The sequence below is a fragment of the Lonchura striata genome, chromosome 6 (assembly GCF_046129695.1).
Source record: "Lonchura striata isolate bLonStr1 chromosome 6, bLonStr1.mat, whole genome shotgun sequence".
NCBI lineage: Eukaryota > Metazoa > Chordata > Aves > Passeriformes > Estrildidae > Lonchura > Lonchura striata.
This window is the reverse complement of record NC_134608.1, coordinates 18,195,563-18,215,022: the sequence shown is the minus strand read 5'-3', so window position 1 is coordinate 18,215,022 and position 19,460 is coordinate 18,195,563. Positions and strand designations below refer to the sequence as shown.

At 37.1% G+C, this 19,460-nt stretch overlaps 1 long non-coding RNA gene across 1 annotated transcript in view; it reads right to left on the bottom strand.

Annotated features, from left to right (window-relative positions):
- Positions 1-2,385: 2,385 nt before the first annotated feature.
- Positions 2,386-19,460, bottom strand: part of LOC116183669 (uncharacterized) — a 57,439-nt gene continuing 40,364 nt past the window's right edge. Inside the window, exons 2-3 of the long non-coding RNA XR_013340094.1 lie at positions 13,318-13,421; positions 2,386-2,463 (exon numbers count right to left, since the gene is read on the bottom strand). This is a non-coding gene — a long non-coding RNA (uncharacterized LOC116183669). The remainder of the gene's footprint in view (positions 2,464-13,317; positions 13,422-19,460) is intronic.

Genomic DNA, 19,460 nt, shown 5'->3' with positions numbered 1-19,460 from the left:
TTAATTTAAAGCTGAGCTTGTATGCATCTCTTCTGTACTGCAATGTCCTGTATAGGCACATTACAAGAGTTCACTGTAATTAACAGTCAAAACAAAAATGTCCTTCCTCCTTTTTACTCCGTGTATTTGTCAGCTAAATTCTAATTAGCAGAGGACAGATAACACTAGAGAAACTCCACAAATATATAGACACAGCTTCCATAAGTCATATTCTCTACTCATAATATTATTAATAATGAAGATATTCCCCACTGTTACCATGGGACCCCATGTCTGATAAGGCTGAACTGAACTACTGCACATACCAGATATTCATGCTGAGTAAACAGAAGCAGAAATGGTAAAGATGTCAGTCCAAAAAATGATATGAACTCAAACTTGTAAAAATTGGAATAATAAAGTCATACTTGCTCTGGGGATAAAGCAATCTGGCAAGAATAAAGATAGCGAATTCCTGCAGCACAGAGGGAAGGCAAGAATAAAAGAATTTAAAAGTACAGAATGTTTTCTTCCAGACACTTGTAGTCATTATAAGTAACATATATTTCTTGCTTTGTTGTCATACAAAATTTTTTTCCTTGAAAAAACAGTCTAGTTTGGGGTTAGAAAAATACCTAATGTAGTATGTGGGGACAGTCCAATATTTGGATGCCTTTGTAATGTATGGAAATGTCTAATATGACTTTAAAATCTCAGACAATCCTTATAATATTTTAGGAATTTACACTTGCAGACTTAAAAATGAGCAAAAGACCTACATATTGTGTCCAATTATGCGTGGAGAACAGAACATTTTGCTACTCATTGCATCTCGCTCACTGAACTAGCTGAAACCTCCTAATTCAATCAAAACATCCCAGGAGAGCACAACACTTGAAAATTATGCTTGGCAGTAGGTAACAACCTTCCATTCAAATCCCGTCTATTCACAACAGCGGAGGAAAGTCCAGCTGCTCTCTGAATTAGCATGCATCTTGTATCCAGCTGTTCTGGAAAATCCATAGCTAGCACTTGAAGATATTAGATTTTAAGTTATTATATACACACATCATTAACTTTAAAAAGTAGAGTAAATGGAGTATTTTTCTTATATGTGTCAGTCTATGACATACATTTGAAACAGGCATGAATTTTGTCCTTGTTTTAAAGTATCTATATCTCCATAAACATGGATACAATTTTCTGATCATTAAAATGGATTCTTACACTTCTGAAAGGCTGACAATAAAAAATAAAAGTAGCTATCTCAAATAAAAACCACTGGATAATTGATTATTTGGTTATAGCCCTTTTGGTTATAGTCCTCTGCAGAGCAGTCTGCAGAGCAGAGGTGTTTTTGGAACAATTAATTATAATGTCTACCTAAATCGGGCTCATCAGCTCACTGATATTCAATGGAAATCTGTGGTATTTACTAAATGAATAGTTTGAATTACATTCTTTTAAGTAAATTGCCAAGTTTATACAGAATGACAGTAAGTTATCTTGTGCATGCTGCTACACAGATTGCCTTTTCTACTAGCACTGCAAGTGCAACTGATTTGGTTTTGGAATAGTTTTTTGCATTTTGCAAATAGCAGGAGAACATTTTTGCTTTTAACACTACCTCTTGTATAACCCCATAATCAGTGGGACACATGCAAAATGCAACACAAAAAATAAGCTTATACTAAAGATAACATCACTTTAGGATTAGCCAAGATTTGAACCTCAGTCTGACTCTTTTCCAATTACTTGGTTCTATGAAAGAGCTCCTGTGGTTTTAGCTACAGCCAAGTCAAACCCGACCCAGACAGGAACAGTTTCCAGGCTCTGACCCAGATGTATCTGATTGTGTCGTGAAGGAAACCTGAAACCTGATCTGCCAGAAAACCTAAATGCTGAACTCTAAGTCTGTGGCTAAAACTTCAGCAGTGAAACTGTTTGAGCTACCCCAGGTAACTGACACCACCGGCTTCCCAGACATTTTCTTTTTTGGCCATCTGCCACCTTCTCCCTTCCCCAGTTGAGCCCACCACATAGCAGCTAGTACAAACATTTCTGCCAAACCAGCCCAGCTGGCCATTTCAATGGCAGGAGTGAACAGCAGGAGGGAGACACCAACTCCTTCTTCTTCCACGGGCACTAAAAATTCCATTTTGAGGTTTCCCATTTAGCTTTGTTTTAGTTTTTCTCCAGATCCTCATGAAGACTTTACCTACAGGACATACCTGCAAGTATGGCTACAAACAAAAATTTGCCATTACTGAAGACTCACTGATTCTGACAATATAACAGCAACTTGCAACTGGAAGATTATAGAATAGCTGGTAGCCAGAGTCAATGCAAAAGTGCAAAATGTAAAATGTCCTTCAGTCACCAGCAAAGGAACACATGACACAGGAGGACTTATTCCAACATTTATTTTCCAATCCTTTCCAGAGGAATTGAATGAAGATAGCAATATTGTCTTGTGTTTTCAGCCTGTAAAAGAAAGTATATCACATTAGTGTTCACTCTGGTTTGTATCCTCAAACACTGGTAAAACTGAAATGAACTGTGAAGGGAAATGCTGGTGATCCATCTTAACTGATTGACTAATACATCAACCCTTGAAATCTAACAACAAACTAAAAGGTTGGTGTAGCTTAGGGCAAATAATTGAAATAATGTTTTGTGCTATATTTCCATGATGGAAACCTCCCTATAATACACAAAGATCAATACTCAGAATGATAGATGAATGGTTTTGAAAGCTTCAGAAGTCAGCTGGCTGACTTCTAGTTCATGAGATATGAGAAATATGTCAACCACTGCACAATTGCACCATTAGTTTTGAAAACTTGTTTAATGCGTGCCTGTGAAAAAGAACAAAAGGATTTGTGACCTGCCTGTTTAATACCTTTCTACAATTGGGAAGACTTCTCAGCTGTTCTCTAACTCATCAGACTTTCTTCACATCTGAAAATGCAAAACTCAAGTGTAAATTTTCTGAAGTTTTTATTCTACACATTGGGTTCACTTAACGAAACATAAGTTTTATTGAAACAAATAGTAAAGCCAAGGACCATCTTTGGCGGAGATCTGACTACTTGCAAAATGGCAAACTGAGGAGAGGATTTTCCAATGCTCTCAGGTTGACAGAGTAAACACATGAATGTGGAAAAGAAGAAGCATCATTTAATGTAGCTTTCTCATTGATCATCCTGGAGGAAAACCTTGTCAAAACAAAGAAGCGGGGTCTGCTCAAGTTCTTGTAAGCTTGTCAGGCTTTAAGCACTTTACCAATGAAGACTTCTACCCTTGTTCTTTTATTTATTGTGGTAGAACTTAGAAATGTCAAGATATATAGTGATGGCCTCAAAGGGTTTTATGGTCACTCTGATACAGAAGGTGTAAGCAGCTTGACAAATGACCTTTTTTCTGGCTAGACAGGACTTTAAGATGCTCAAAGGTTTGGTTTAGCCTAAATACTTCAGGTAGAATAGAGCAGCATACCTTCACTCCACAGTGAGCAAACACATAAGAGGCTAACAGGGCAGCCTCTCAAATTAGATATATATTCTATAAGTCCTGTGCTTGGGTTGCAATGTAATGGTGCATGGAGATTCTATAGCCCATATTATGAAATCCTCCTTTGTCCTTCTATACTCCATTTAACTCTTCAGTGGAGCATATGCCAGAGTCTCATCTTTCAAAGACTTAGCAGAAAGCATTACACAAGCAATAAAATAAGAGTGAACAAGAAGTCTTGGTAAGTGGATGTTAACAATCCTTGGTGATCTTTCTAAATGAAGACCATTTACCTTCTTGGGACACAAGAAGGTGAACTACCTCAGCAGCTGCTGCTCAAGGTTACAGGGATGTCACCATCGAGATGTCCTTAGGCACCACAGCTACTCTCACACTGGAGGTTACCATTTCCATTTCTCCTCTCCTACTGCCTGCCTTTGTAGCTCTGTGCCTCTTTGGGGAAGGGAAAGGGGAAGGGAACAAGAGATCAAAGTACATCACTCAGGCAAAGATTGCAAAGACTTAAATTATCAGAAGAGAGTACTTAGTAATCTACTTACTGCTGAGGACAAGGGTGTGGCAGCAGGGAAATATGCAATGCAGGAGCAAGAACTAAGGAAACCAGAGATCTTAAGTTACGTTAGGTTTTTTGCTGGGTTTAGATTTTCTTTTGCTTCTTTTTCCTAGTCTGTGATCTTGGTGCAGCAAATATTTAATTTAGAGAGAAAACACAATAAACAAGATCAGATTTAGTGACCAGATTTGCTGCACTTTTTCTTTCATCTGGTGGTCTAGATTCAGCAGAAGATATGAGAGGCTGAAGATTAATGATAAAGACATCATATGAAAAAACTAAAGAGCAGATTCAAATTGCCTGCAGCTGAGGTAAATTCGGACTTCCTGCACATGTTTTCTAATCAAAAGGCACTTCTACCATGAGTATTTCCTCTCACAGATATATGTCTATAAATTTACTTGACTAAGTTTTTTATGATAAGTACAGTACTTCCATGGTGAATTCAGTGTCATCTAGAAAACCCTAACCAACTGGGATCTCCAGGGACCTGTGAAAAAAGAAGTTTTAAATGGAAGTGCTTAAATATACTCTCAATAGAGTTGAGTCACAATAGAGTTACCTGTGATGCTGCACAGCAAGACTTTGGATGCCATATGAATTCTTCCAAGGTAAACATCAAATATTTTTCTTAAAATAGGTGTATGCATCATTTTGCTTTTACTAGATGCATCATTCAGCGCCTAAATTCTGGTAATATAAAGTCTTCTATAGTTAGTAATAGCAGCAATTCTGATGGTTTCTTCAGGTTAAGGAAATACTTCCTAGTGTACCAAACACTATCTAAATGAAGACTTGCAAAGTAGATAAGGTTTGAACAGCACTCAGCAGTCTAAGTCTGCTTTTGTCACAGCTGCCATCAACAAACAGAGATCTGAAATGCTGTTAAGACCTTTTTTCTGAGGTCTGTGTACATCTGGAGAATGATGTCTTAGCTGCAAAGCACAATGTGGTTTACAAATATTATCACTAGCTATCATCCAGGCGCTATTATTTTTATTTACAGAGATACAAATATGTATTTTCCTATCCACCCCTCAATCCATCACTGTGAGAGAAAAGAGGTAAATACTAATTATCAGTTCTTTTTAATTACAGTCTTATTTCTAAATAAAAATTAATCTAGAATTTATGGTTGGTCCAGGCAAACAGGTGAACACATTTTTAAGGAGAGAAGGTATTTGGAAAAGAAAAAATATTACATAATGTGCATTGTAATCTTTATGACTAGAAAAGGATAACTGCTCTACTGTTTAATTTTTGTAAATTGAATGAAAAGGTTATCTGCTTTATAAATTTCTTATATTTAACGCTTCTGTGTGGTATTATACCATACCTCAGCTCAGAGGATTCCAAAGGAATTTTCTGCTTTTCTCCTATCTTATGCATTTGCAATTAAAGAAAATGGTGGAGCATGGAAATGGACAAAATCCCCTTTCATAAGACTTTTAAATTTAACAGCAGTGAATTTTGAACAGTATGCATACAGAAACACACGTAATTCTTCTGCTCATTAGCATTAGGAATCTGTGCAAAATAGATATGGGTTCTCCCTATAAATTTCTGACATTTGGCTCTTTAACTATGGAAAAATAGCAACCTCAGTTTCTTTGCAGATGCAAAATGGATACTCTGTATCTGACAGCTATTAACTCCCACTCAGTCGTTCCTATCTGGTTAATAGGATTATTTCCTTTTCTGATTTTGCTCTTCTAACTTCCTATGTAAATGTCCCTGTTGTTCTTCTAAAAGCAGCACATATTAAGCTATTTTTATCTTACTGGATTTTAGATCTGCCTCAAAACACTCCATGGCCCAGCTATTAGCTGGAATGAGAATTGGATCCAGCTGGTACTTCCACCCCTAGGAACTAAAAGTAGACAAGCTTAAATGTCTGGTATGCAGACATTTGTAGTGGGTCTGATTTTTAAGTAGTGAAAAAATTAATTGTGTTTTCTGTGCAGGAACTGATCTGTTGCATCACTTCAGTTTATTCAGATATCCTGATATCTTCCCTTGTTCTGCCAACCCCATTGTTTCTTTCACTGTAAATCTGACTCATTTTTCTCTCTGCATACATCCCAATCTTTCTGACTTTTTTCTTCTTTAAGGCATTTTTCCCTCTTGACAGGCTCTTCTTCAGGCTTACCTGGTGTCACAAAAAAGGTCCCAGCTGCTTCTTCAGTTTTTAACTGAGAAGCTATAAGTTCCATTTAACTGCTTTGATGAATTTTATGAAGAAACATAGTAGATTGGACCACTGCTGCAGACCTAGACAAATGTTATCCTATAAACCAGATTACAAAGGACAAGTAAACTCTCAGCTTTCCTGACTGCAACATAGTCTGCAGAAATTGTAAGTAAAGCATACTTAATACTTCTAATTAATTTATCTGCTTCCAAATGAATCTATGCTCTGTCTCCAAGATAATGTTAGATCTTAATTAGACCATCAGTACTCATGCATAAGTAGCCTCTACAGAGTAAATTTAAGTTCAGTTACTTGGACTTGTAGCTACCTTTCCAATATAAGACCTCTTGTATGAATGACAAAAGACCCAACAGAGGCCTTGATGAATTATATACTCAAATATAATCGCAATTTCCCAGCTGTTGAAAGATAATGATAATATTGCTCCTTATTATCCTTTGATGATCTTGTCTAGTGAGAGAGATTGATCTGTTTGAAAGAGCTCTGTGCAGTCTTATAAACTAGGAGCACAGGAACTTATTGAAGCCCAGAAATTGCTCTTGTCTACAAATAAAAGTGCTAGCTATGGATATTGAGACCCTAGGTAGAATATAGGGATATGAACAGAAGAGAACAGTTTTGATTATTATAATGAGGAAAATGCATTTTTACTTTGATGACGTCTGCACTGAATTTCTAGCTGATTTTTATTTTGTTCCATGAATTGGTGTTCTATTTCTAATTATTATTAGCAAGGCAGTAAAGAAGCATTCAGTTCCCTGCTGCTAAAAAGTAAAAGGAGAAATAAATTAGAGTTTGTTTATGCAAACAAAAAAAAAAAAAAAGAAAACCAGAGCAAATAAGAATCACAAGTTCAGCCTGCTCTGCAAGAAGATAATCCACAAGTTCTCTGAAAGAAGGAATTGCACACCTTCCTATAGAGTGCAATAAATTTCTTTCTAAAAGTGAAATAATTTTTGAGCTCTTGAGTGTAAGAACTGTACTTACCTTATGAATAAAGTGACAGCACAGATATTAAAATTTGATGTTCTCAATATTTTAATGTTAAAATAAATCAAAGTGTTAGCAGCTCTGAGTTTCCTTCATTCTTTTTCTGAGAAGGGCAAACTTCTTTAATTTGAATGGCTGTTAGCTTATGATTGAGAAGTGGGTTCTTGATAGGAAATTGTATGAATTTGTGTCTCTGTAGCAATCAGAAGCTGCATATATAGTTCATAAAACATGCAGTACATTGCTCTGTCTGTCAGTGCCAACTAGCATTCTGGGGCTTTATTAATACAATAGGTCATGGGGATGACAAGCTTGAAGCTAGAAATAATGATCTAATGATTGTTTTTAAAATTCATGTTCCCTTGCTTCAAGGTACGGTGAGAGATTTTTTTCTTATTAATGTACAGAGCTTTCGAATACAAAGGTAAAGGAAGAATTTCAGAACAGAAGATAATACATTTAGTTACTGGCATTAATTACTGTTAGACCAGAACTGGTTTTTTTGCATCCAAGACACTCAAGTGGAAAGAAGAAAAGGTTCACGATCATATTCTAGTATGCCCACTCCCCAAGAATGCATAAATTGACAAACTATGTTGATAACATGAAATATGCTTGATGATACCTAACGTCCAAGACGAATATTGTTCCAGAAGAGTTTGGAACATCAAACAAGGATTTGCTTCCAAAGGACAGTGCAGATGTTTGTGCTACTCTATACACACTTTGGTAGATGTGCTGAGTGGTAGCAGAATTACAAAATTATTTCCTCAGCAAAATCCTAGATATAAATTAATCACCTCTTATGCTACAATCTTTCAAGTACTGACTTATAGGTATTTTTTGCTTTAAAATTCACTTTTTTAAAACAGAAAAAAACATAGAGAAAGAAACATAACAGCAGAAGTGTCTAGCAATCAACAGTTTTGACCCTGAGCTGCATTTTTCCCTAATGGCAAAAGAGGGTGGAGCATAGCTGAGAGCAGGGATAAGCTATGTGGGGAAAAAGACAAAGCCAAAGCAGAGAGGTAAAGAAGGAAAATATGCAGGTGGTGGAAGAAATGTGTAGGAGCCAGTTAAGAAGACCAGTTGTATAATGGTACCAAGGTAAAGAGCCTGTGCCACAGATATTTGGAAGGTACAACAGCATGCTTGATTTTCATTTAATTCTTCTTGTGAGAATGGCCTTGATATTTCTGAGACTGAATCAGTTACTAATGTTCTACCCAAAATCTTGACATCTCCTCAAAATCCATCCTTCCTGGGAGCTCTCCCCATGTCCACAGCTGTAAATATTGCAGGAGTTCCCAACCCATAAGTTGCCCACCTGTTTTATCATGTCTCCAGAACAACCACAGACTAAACTATTTGAGAAAAGGTTTCAGCAGAAATTAATGCAAATATTCACATTTAAGGGCAGCAGAAGGCATGTTTTCCAAATCTCAAGTTTTGCTCAGTCCCAGGACTCTGCTAAAGCAAAAAGTTAAAACTAAACTTCTTGTAAGTGCTAAGTGTAGGCAAAGAAAGTGGTAGTTTATTCTACAAACATCTGGAGCTGCAAAGAAAAAAAATTATTATTCACTGGCAGTCATTGTTTCTGATTAAAATTGGCAGAGTGGTGAGAGTGATTAATCTAATTCTCTTAGAATTGTACTGGGAAATTAAGATGTTAATGGAGAAGAATCAGAAAAAAATTGCTTCTACATTTCTTAGGAAATAAGGTACCATTGACTCATAGCTCATGTGCCAGGTCAGCCTCTTTCAATCTTTCCTATTCCACTAGATGCTTAATTATTCATTGGAATAGAGGAAAGGGTGGAACAGTTCTGGAATTGAAAGATTAAGGTGACTAATGGAAAGAACATATCTCATTTTGTCTCTTTTGGGGTAAAAATTGAGGTAGCCTAGATTTTAATAGATATTTTACATCTCCCAGTAACTTTTCTTTGTGAGACAAGGATTCTCTCCAAAGCCTTTCTAAACAGCATCTGCTCATACTTCTGTGTGATTTGTCACTCCTGTTCACAGGAACCTTGTTTTCCTTGTGCAATGAATTGTTATGCAATATTTCTGACTTGGGACTGAATATTCTGCCAGTTGATGGCAACCCAGGTTTACATGCTAAAGTTACCTAGATCTAGGGCTAGACGAATGCGAAGATTTAACTGCTATAAAGTGGAGAATCCAACACCCTCTGACCATCAGGAATTGAACCCAGTTTCTCCCTATGATCCATGAGCAGCTGACTGGCTAGTCCTGACTGGCTAGATTAGGTCCTGGTTATCCTGTACTGAGACTCATGGCTCATCAGGATCATGACCTTAGTCCCTGTATTCCTTCCTCCATGAGAGTGTAATGATTCTTGGTATTTACAGGCAATTTCAGAGCAGAGGCTCTGCAGACTCTTGTATTTGGGGAACTAAATTCACAGCAAGCAGTGGTGGATCTTGCAGCTACCACTGTGATTAATTTATGAAGCTCTGAAGTGTGTTCTGATTGCTTTTTTTCCAAAGCCCCACACAGGCTGGTGTAGCATTATCACCTCCATCTTACAGAAGCAAATCTCAATTGAAAAGAGGCCTAGTACTTTGCACCTGGTCACACTGAGGAATTGGGAAATGCTTGGAACTAAAATCACTCCTTCAGTCTTTCTGTCTTCTGCTTTAAGGCTTTGTTCCTTACTGATAGAAATGGGAGACTAGGTAGGGAGGACCCTACACATATAAACACTTGACCTCTTTTTCCATCACCAAACCCACTACCTGACATTTCCTATGAGAAATTCCATAATTTGGAATGGGAAGGTGAAGCTGTTAAAGAGAAGATTTTTCATTAGCCTAACCTACATATATCCCCCAAAGCAACATTTCACCAGCACTGGAATGCAGCGGTATAACTGAATATTTTCAGTAACACACATGTAAATTTTTATAAAAACACTTTCTTTCTTAACTTCACCATCCTATGTGCTCATATTCTAGGTATGATTTATAGAACACACAAACATTTCATCAAACACTGAATGGGAAAGCAGCAGCTTTTTCATACAAACTGATTTGTTAGCAAAGGATAAATCAATGTGGCAGGCAGAAATACAGTGGAGATTATAACACAAATGGTAAATGTGGAAAGCCTCCCAGATGGGAAGGGCTGGTTATTGTAGGGGGAGAAATCAATGATTTATGGTTTTTAAAAGAGGAAGTTTCCTTTGTAGTGATGTTACATTGCCCTTAAACAGAGTAGGAGGCTGTCATGGTTTAAGCCCAGCCATCAATTAAGCCCTACAAAGTCACTCATTCACCCCCTGGTGGGATGAGGAAGACAATCAGAAGAATAAAAATTTTGGGATGATATAAAGAGAGTTTAATCAGGAAAGGGAAAGCCACATTAAGAAGCAAAGCAAAATGAGGAATTCATTCACTACTTTTGATGGGCAGGCATCATCCCCAGGAAAACAGGGCTCCATCCCAACATAATGGTTACTTGAAAAGATAAATGCCACAGCTCCAAGTGTCCTCACTTCCTCCATCTTCTCCCAGCTTTATACACCAAGCATGATGCCATATGATCTGGGACGTCCCTTTGGTCATTTGGGGCAGCTGTCCTGCCTGTGTCCCCTCCCAACTCCTCGTGAACTCCCAACTTTCCCACCAGTGGGGTGAGGTGAGGAGCAGAAAAGGCCTTGAACCTGTGTAAGCTCTGCTCAGCAGTAACTAAAAAGTCCCTGTTATGAGGACTGCTTTCAGCACAAATCCAAAACATAGCCCAGACTGGCTGCTCTGAAGAAAATAAACTCTATTCTAGTGGAAACCAGCACAAAGGGTAGGGGAAGAAAGAAGGAGAAAAAATCTCTCTTTCTAAGACATACGGAGTTCAAGGAGGTGCCTTTTGAACTACTTTGCCACCAAGATTTTATTCAGGCAAACATTTTGTCATGAATCTATAGTCAGAGAAGGGAATAGTCTGCAGCATTTCCTAACATATTTATGAATTGCTAATATGCATGAAATATGAAGACCAGGAAAAAAAAAATATTTGTTAGCACAAGTTGGAATATTCACACAGTCAGACAGTTACTGCCAGGCAATTACATTAAGGAACTGAAAAGTTTTAACCAATCCTAAATCCCCCTAAGAAAATACTGTCTGCTTAAGGCAGGCACAAGCTAGGTATTTTTAATTTCCAAATAATTACAAGACTAACAACTGCTGTTTCTTAGCAATGGATTAAAGATTTCAAAATTAAGAATGGTCTTTGCCTTGCCCAGATCTCTGAAATGATGCAAATGGATCAGCTGGTGATGGAGGGGCATGACACCACCAAATCTGGGTCCTTCACTTAAGTCACAGACTCTGGTAAAACTCTATGTTCTTCCCAGGCTACCTTATGCTGCTCAATCCATAGTCATCACTAGTTAGATACCCTGCATTAATTTTATGTATGTGGAATACTCTAAGGAAGTAAAGCAGTGTCCCCAGTACTGCCAAGGCAATTAAAACCATATTGCCCACAAGCAACTTTACTATGGGGACAGTCATACACCATATTTTTGATTCTAATTTAAATGTCTGAATTAGCACCCTAACCTTCATACAGGCTGCACACAGCATAATCAGGGATTCTTCAGAAGGATATTCATCTAAGATTCAGCTCATAATGTAGAGAACTCAAATGGCTAATTATGGCTCAAATAGCATCTCCTTTAAATGTGTAATCCACCTGTGAGTAATCACTGCTCACAGACTCTTTACTGCAAATGCTGTACAGGCACAACGCACAGTGAGGAGTATGAATTAGAAGGCAAATCTAATGAATTATTTTGCCTTACTACAGCAAACACAATTCACATGGGTTTATTCTGGGAACATAACAGTGCCTGTACTCAGCTGGAACAAAACTTCATTTAAATCTGTCTGCTCCCAACATCAGGGAATGGGAGCAGACCTGGGGAGCACCCAGTGTATAACAAGATGGTGAGCAGATAGTGATATTCCTCCTACCTTGCATGTACCCTCCAGAGCCTGCAGTGTATCATGTTGTTATGGATTTACAGAACAAACTGCTTCCTTTCACCAGCAGCACTTACTTCTTTAATTGGTTTTAATGGAACCTGTGAAGTGCTGTAAAGCTGAGTGCAGATTATTACTCAGCAAAGGGGGTCTTAAGCAGAGCTCTATATAATCTACAGAGACTCTATATAGTCCAAAGAAAAGCTTTTCTGCAAAATGCTTCACTAACAACCCTGGGAAGTCTTTATCTTCTTCTTTTTTTTTTTCTTCTTTTTTTTTTTTCTTCTTTTTGAGTAGTCTTTTGACTTGGGCACAGTCAGATGAGGGGAACTTATAGACAGTTCAAATTTGGCCTTCTTTCTACCAAAATCACATGTTCTGTATGGAGACTGTTCCAAACTCTACTGGCAGTCCCATGCTTTGAATGTATGCTCATTCACAAGAACTGGCCTAGGGTGACCCAGTTCCTACATCGTGATCATCAAACATTCATCAGCAGCTAAATTTCAACATCTAAAATGTCAGGCTGCATTTGCCTGAAACCTGAACTTAAAATGATCTCTGAAATTAAGCTTTGAGTCAACTGGCTCCCAAATTATATTTCTAAATAAAGATTCTGCAGCATGTAAAAGCATTACTTACTCATTCTCATAAGCAGAACTGGGCATGACCTGAGCAGGTTCAAGTAGGCATAACCTTCATTGAAGTTAATATTATAAACTGATTTACATTAAGTTCAAGAACTTCACTTTTCTTGGACTTTGCTGTAAAACTATATTTCCTCTAAATGAAAGTTGAGACTGTACTTTTGAGAAAAGTTGTAAGAAATATTATGTTCTTATAAAAATATATTTTTAGCATAATCACAGCAGATCATCGTGGCAATCTTTACTTTTTATCAGTATCTTTTGAAACACATGCTACCCACCTCAAAACGAATCATTATTTTCATAAAAAGCAACAAAGTTATTCAAAGAGATAAAATATTCATCTTAAATAAGGGAATAATAGAAGAAAAATCAAAATCTTAAATTTCTTACCCTAAGTTTTCTTGTAATGAGAATTCAAGAGTTCACTTCTGTTGTACATTAATCATTTCAGCTACCATTGGGAAGTAATGACCCCTAAATCAGGTTCTTCTCAGCTGTTGGAAGGAACATTTTCAATATTTAGAGAAAGCAGATTAAGGATTCCTCAGTTTTCACCTTCAATGAAAGACTGAGATAGAACCACAGAACTTATTCTGGCCTCAATTTCATGTGTTGAAATGGGTACTTTGCATTATTTCATAAGGCAAATAGAGCTAACATGGACAAGAGGGGATTGGGTGTCACAGAGGAGAAAGTGGTTGTGTCTTACTCTGACTCCTGGACAAAACATGCACAAAAAATGTGGTTTGGCTTTAGTAGAACATGAAACAGGGATGAAAACACACATATATTTAATTGTCTTGGTTTACTTGAAAAATAATATATTTTCTTACATTCTCATATGATAAAATCATAAAAGGGTAGTCAAGGTGAAAATGCGTTATTGTCAGTCTCCATTCAAACTGATTATGAAAGAGCATTGCATTGTCTCTGTAAAGTTATTGCTGCTCTTACAGAGACTGGAGAGCTTTTGCATTTGTTTTTCAATAAGTTTTTTCCCAGACTCTTCATTGGTGACCTCAGAAACAAAAAGAACCCCCACTGGAGGAGCTAAAAAAAACCATTCCTTTTACAAAAGAAAACCTTAAAAAATAATACATTACCTCTCCCTATGCCCACCACCATATCCACAAAGGGGGAAAATTATGAAATATTAAGTTACTGATACCTACTAGGTTACAATTAACTAAATTGTTGTAGAAAATCAGCACCAACAACTGGGGAAGAGAGAGATGTATTTTAAAGTTAGGTTGCAAATGAGAATATTTGTGAGAAGGAATTGTCAAGTGCAGCAATAAAGAGGGAACTAAGACAGTTAAGTAGAGGCTGGTAGCTGGATATATTTAAAGCAAAAATAGAATCCTTCTCAATATGAACATAAAATGAGGAGTGGAAGGTGTGAGAGTTCATTGCAGCAAACATCCAAGATAAATTTTATAATAAAAGTGAGGCACCTGGATTTTACAGTGCAAATATCAAACTGTAAAGGTCTGACTGGGACAGTCCTGGATCTAAGCTCCAGCCTGCTCTTTCATGAACCCTGTCTACATGATAATTAAAAAGTCAGAAAATATTACGTAATAATGCATGATCACAAGTGGGAATAACTCAAAAAAATATAGCTCCAGATAAGCCATCTCAGGTTTTACACAAATAGCCCAATGAATTTTGGGGCTTGCTTCCAAAAGTAGCAGTCCATTATTGGTGGACACAAGGGCCAGATGAAAAACTCACTATTTTCCTAAATTTGTAACTCTAACTGCAGGTTACCTTTAGAGATGTACCTTCTTGCTACCTTGGAGCTTTTGTTGGTTTTGTTGGTACATCTTTTCTTTCTGAACACTTTCCATGAGTATTTGAATTTTGAAAAAGATAGCACAAGACTTCAGGTGAGAGCCTTAAGTCACACTGGACACTTCTATTTTTCTAGAGAATACAGATAATTTTAAAGTTAATTTCCAAGTCTAAGATTCAAATATTAATTTGAATTTTACATTCTTCAAGAATTTGTGAGGAAAAGAAAGGCCATTCTAAGAAATGCCTCCCACTAAAATTAGAATATTCATGGATTACAAATCCCTGTGTGGTATGAACAGGGAATCTGAATGTTTAATAAAAACTGAAACTATTAAAAACACAGCCATAAAATAATTGGAATAATTTGTCAGCCTACTTCAGGTGTCCATGCGAGTACACCTGGTCCTTGAAAGAGTTCTGCTTCACATACAAACTTTTCAGACTTCCATCATTCATTCATTTGCAAACACAACCCACTGTCAGCAAAGGAAAAATTGGTACATCAACTATTACAGGAGCTTGACCCTTACAAATCAATGGACCCAGATAATGTCCACCCAAGGTTATTAAAAGTGCTGGCTGAAATCCTCATGAGGCTGCTTTCCATGACCTTTGAGCAGTTGTGGAGATCAGGAAACACCTCAGAAGACTGGAAGAAGGCTGATATCATACCATCTGCCATACCATCTACAAAAAGGGCTAAATGAAAGGAAATTATAGCCCCATCAGCCTTCAGTCCCTGGGAAAGTACCGGAATGGATCCTCCTGGGGACCATCCCAAATCAGATGAATCATGTGGCTGGGAAAACCCAGCATAGATTCAACAGGGGCAAATATTGCTTGACAAACATGATTGCCTGCTATGACAAAGTAGCCCTCTTGGCTGATGTGAGGCAGCAGTGGAGATTGCCAAGGGTTTTGATAGGGTTTCCCTCAGCCTGGCATAAGGGCAGCTGCAGAGTGGCATCTCCTGAAAGCTGGGTCATTTTGAAGGAGCCTTTTACAGGTGGACCAGAGGATCTGGGTGAATGATGCTGAAGCACACAGCAAGGTGTGATAGTTAAGGATAAGATAAATATGCCTGCTGAAGTGGACACAGTTTGTTGTGAGGGAATCTGATCCTAACAGCTACAAAGAGTTAGGTATATGTTATGATTACTCATGGAGAAAAAGTAAGCAGTTGCTTCTGCTCTTCTAAGTTATTTAATAGATTTATGAATTTTATATTACTGAAGTATTCATAATTATTCAACACTAACTTCAGCAGAAATACACAGGATAAAAATATGGCCATGTCTGACACTAAAAATTTCTAGTTTGAGAAATAGTTGATTATTGTAAAATTAATCATGGGAGGGAGAAGGGTGTATCAAGAAAATTTCCTTATATCTTTTTCTGGTTTGATTTCCATTGACATGCATGGCAGGATCATCAGGTGCTCAGATAAGCAAAAAGCACATCAAAAAAACCAAGTTAAAAAAAACCCATATAATTTTCACTGTAGCCATCAGCCTGCAGCTATTACAAATGAGTAATTTATAAGTGTGTAATTTACAGAATGTGTATGGAAGCACATTTAATGCTGATACAAAGACAGCTTGGATGTGTAATGAGGTTTTTATAGCATATTGTGCTAGGTTTAATGCAGGCATGTAGGTACAGCTTCCTCAGCAATCACTAAGGGTTGGTTGATGGTGCCTTCTTTTTTTTAAGTCTGAAAAATGTGCTTTTAAATAGAACTCTAGAAAAAATTTACATAATTATTTCAAATCTGTCAATGTCTTTTCTTTGGACATGATCACTCTGTAATATATGGAGGCTACATTAGTTATGAGAGGTTTTTATAAACTGTCACAACACTACCAAGATGAGAAAACTAATCCTGTACTTAATGCATGGCTGGATCCTTCTGGAAAATAATGAGAGGCATCCTAGGGAGAAAGGACTACTTGCCATAAAATACATTCTCAGTATATTTCTTCTCCTTTTCTTATTTTTTTAATTTCATTTTTAAGTACATTTGCATGAAAACAGGATCTCTGGCTAAGGACACCCTTTGGATTCCTCCCTCCCCATTGGTATTTTAACATCCTCTTGTGGTGACTAGCGTCCAAGTTCTGTCAGCACCTACAAATTTAACCTTTCAAACACACCCACTGATTTCCTTGAAGCAATCTACTGAACGTGGTGCAGCACATGGACAGTGTTTGCAGGAGCAGGGCCCAGATAATTATTTCCAGATGAAGTGTGCTGCAAAGAGAGTGGTAGAACTAGCACAGCTAGAAGAGTGAAATTTCAAGGAACTGAATTCAGTCCAAAGATATGCCCCTCAACAATTTCTTTGCCTGGAACAACTCAAGCACAGGACAGTTTTCACCAGCAAATCTCAGGAGAAGCAAATGCTACACGGTCACAAAGGGAACCTGTGAGGAACAAGAGCAGCGGTCTCAAAAGGGTACAGACCCTGAAGGGATTGCTGCCTTAGGATGCTGCTGACCAGGATGGCAAACCAGAGATGATTTATGTCTCTGTGGTATGAGCTGACTACAGTATTTATTGAAGAGTTCATTTTTAGCTGAACCACAGGCTAAATTTTGGTATGGTGTTCTTGCCCTCAAGGACAGCTGCAGTTACTGGACAAAATCAGCTCTTCTAGCACTCTTTTGCCTGATGACAATACTGTAAAATAATGTAAAAAAATATTGATGAGGCACATTAAAGATTTTAATTATATTTTCTCCTCATTCAGAAGTGACTTATGTGGGTAATCACATCTTTTTACATTTTGCTCTTAATAAGGAGAATTGTCAGGTTGTTTTCACCTGAGCAAAAATTCTAGAAATGGGCTTAATTGTCCCATGTGCTGATGCATTTTATCTTTGTAGCTGAAAGCCCCAATCTACTGTCAGAAGACATGGCCATTTGGGGTGTTCACAACCAGTAAGGAAGTCTATCCCAGGTTACCAAACTTAACAGAAATTTAGGGGAAAAGCAAAAGGAAGAAGAATCAGGTCTACTTTACTGGTGGGAAATTTGAGGAGACTGCTGTGTGCTTCTGAGGGATAGTTCTGGTTTGGAATTTCATCACCAGAAAACATAGCCATTTTTGGCCCTAGAAGAAGCACTTCTGAAAGCCAGATCATGCTCTAAGTCAGGTACAGACTTGGAGCAAATAACATGAAACTTAGTAGTTTCATTGCATTACAGTGCATGCAAAGCTCCAGTGTACCTTCTGAATCCCAATCTGCCATTCAGTGTTAACAGAATTCAAAATCATAAACTAAAATTCATCCTAAAGTTTCTTCCATTTCTGGGTTTAATTGGAATTTTTATATACAGTTTCCAGATAAAGTCATAAGTCAGGCCATCATTTTCCAACTAAACTTTACCCAAAGGTCCCAGAACCTGAGTGAATCTTTAAACAGACCCCAAGCAGTTGTTCAAGTTTCCTATGCAATATGGAACAAGGTGGATTTCCATTCTGTTGCTTGGGGCTTTGCTGAGGATCTTTCTCGAAGTGTTTCCTTCAGGCACATGCCTTCCTTATTTTGTTGTAGCTTGCACCAATTATAAATAAATGGCAATAAATACCAAGATTATTTTATGAGAAAACAGACATGATCACCTTCCTCTATGTTCTGTGCTCATAAGTGACAGGTGACATACAGTTGGGTTTCACTCAGTTGCTGCCCATTGCACACACCGCTTGCTAGGGAAACCTGACAAAGAGAAGCAAAAGGATGAAAGAGAATAAATTTTGATACTAAAACTAAGCAAACATGACATGTAATATATCAAAAGCATAAATACAAGCAATGCCAACGTGTCTTTTTCCTCTAAAATGATATATTTTACCAGAGGGATATTTCAGATTTTTCACTTAGTGCCAAGGTAATTTTAATACCTTTCTAATCTACAACATATGGGTCATATGATATTGCACATTATTTGCATCACCAATAAAACAGCCCATTAATCAAACATGCCACAATAATCTCCAACAGTATAAGCTAGAAAATGTGCTTAATATCTTAAGTGGAATTATTTGCTTTAAATGCTCTTTTTTGGTGTAATAAACATCTGCTGATCTTAGCGCTTCATCAAGCATACCAAAAATTATTCTAAATCTCTATTTATTTGAAGTCTTCACTGTAAATAAAAACCAGTCTGTGAAAACATTTATCTCCAAATTATCTGATGTGGTTTTATTTCTATTTTTCATCAGCGTTACTGTGCAACTTTAGAATAGAGTAATTGGGAAATAACTAATATGTTATTATTTGTGTAATTATGATATTTCACCCAAGCTTGGTCATTCTGTAGCAAAGTCTACTCTAAATGAAACTCAAATTTATGTAAAAATAGATAATTTTCTTTATTAAATCTCATACACTATAATGAAATATTTGCATGAGGCAGGAAATCATAAACACTGTTCAGAATTCTTAATTCAGCCTTTGGCATGTAGCAGTTTCAGATTTTGAAAACAGGCATAAAAAATACATATAGAATTTGCCAGTATTTTAAAACAAAACACAGAACTACAGAAATGTTTTTTCTCTTAAACAGAGAAAGGCAGGATATCTGAATTCTGTTATTATTACTGTGCTAAAGAAAGTACTTGAGTAATTGTTTTCCATACATTTACATTAATCTCTCTGAAAAACATCAGTGCTTAGATAAATATAGGACTTGTTGGTCTCTATACAGAAAATAAAGCCTTTCTCTCTTTCTAC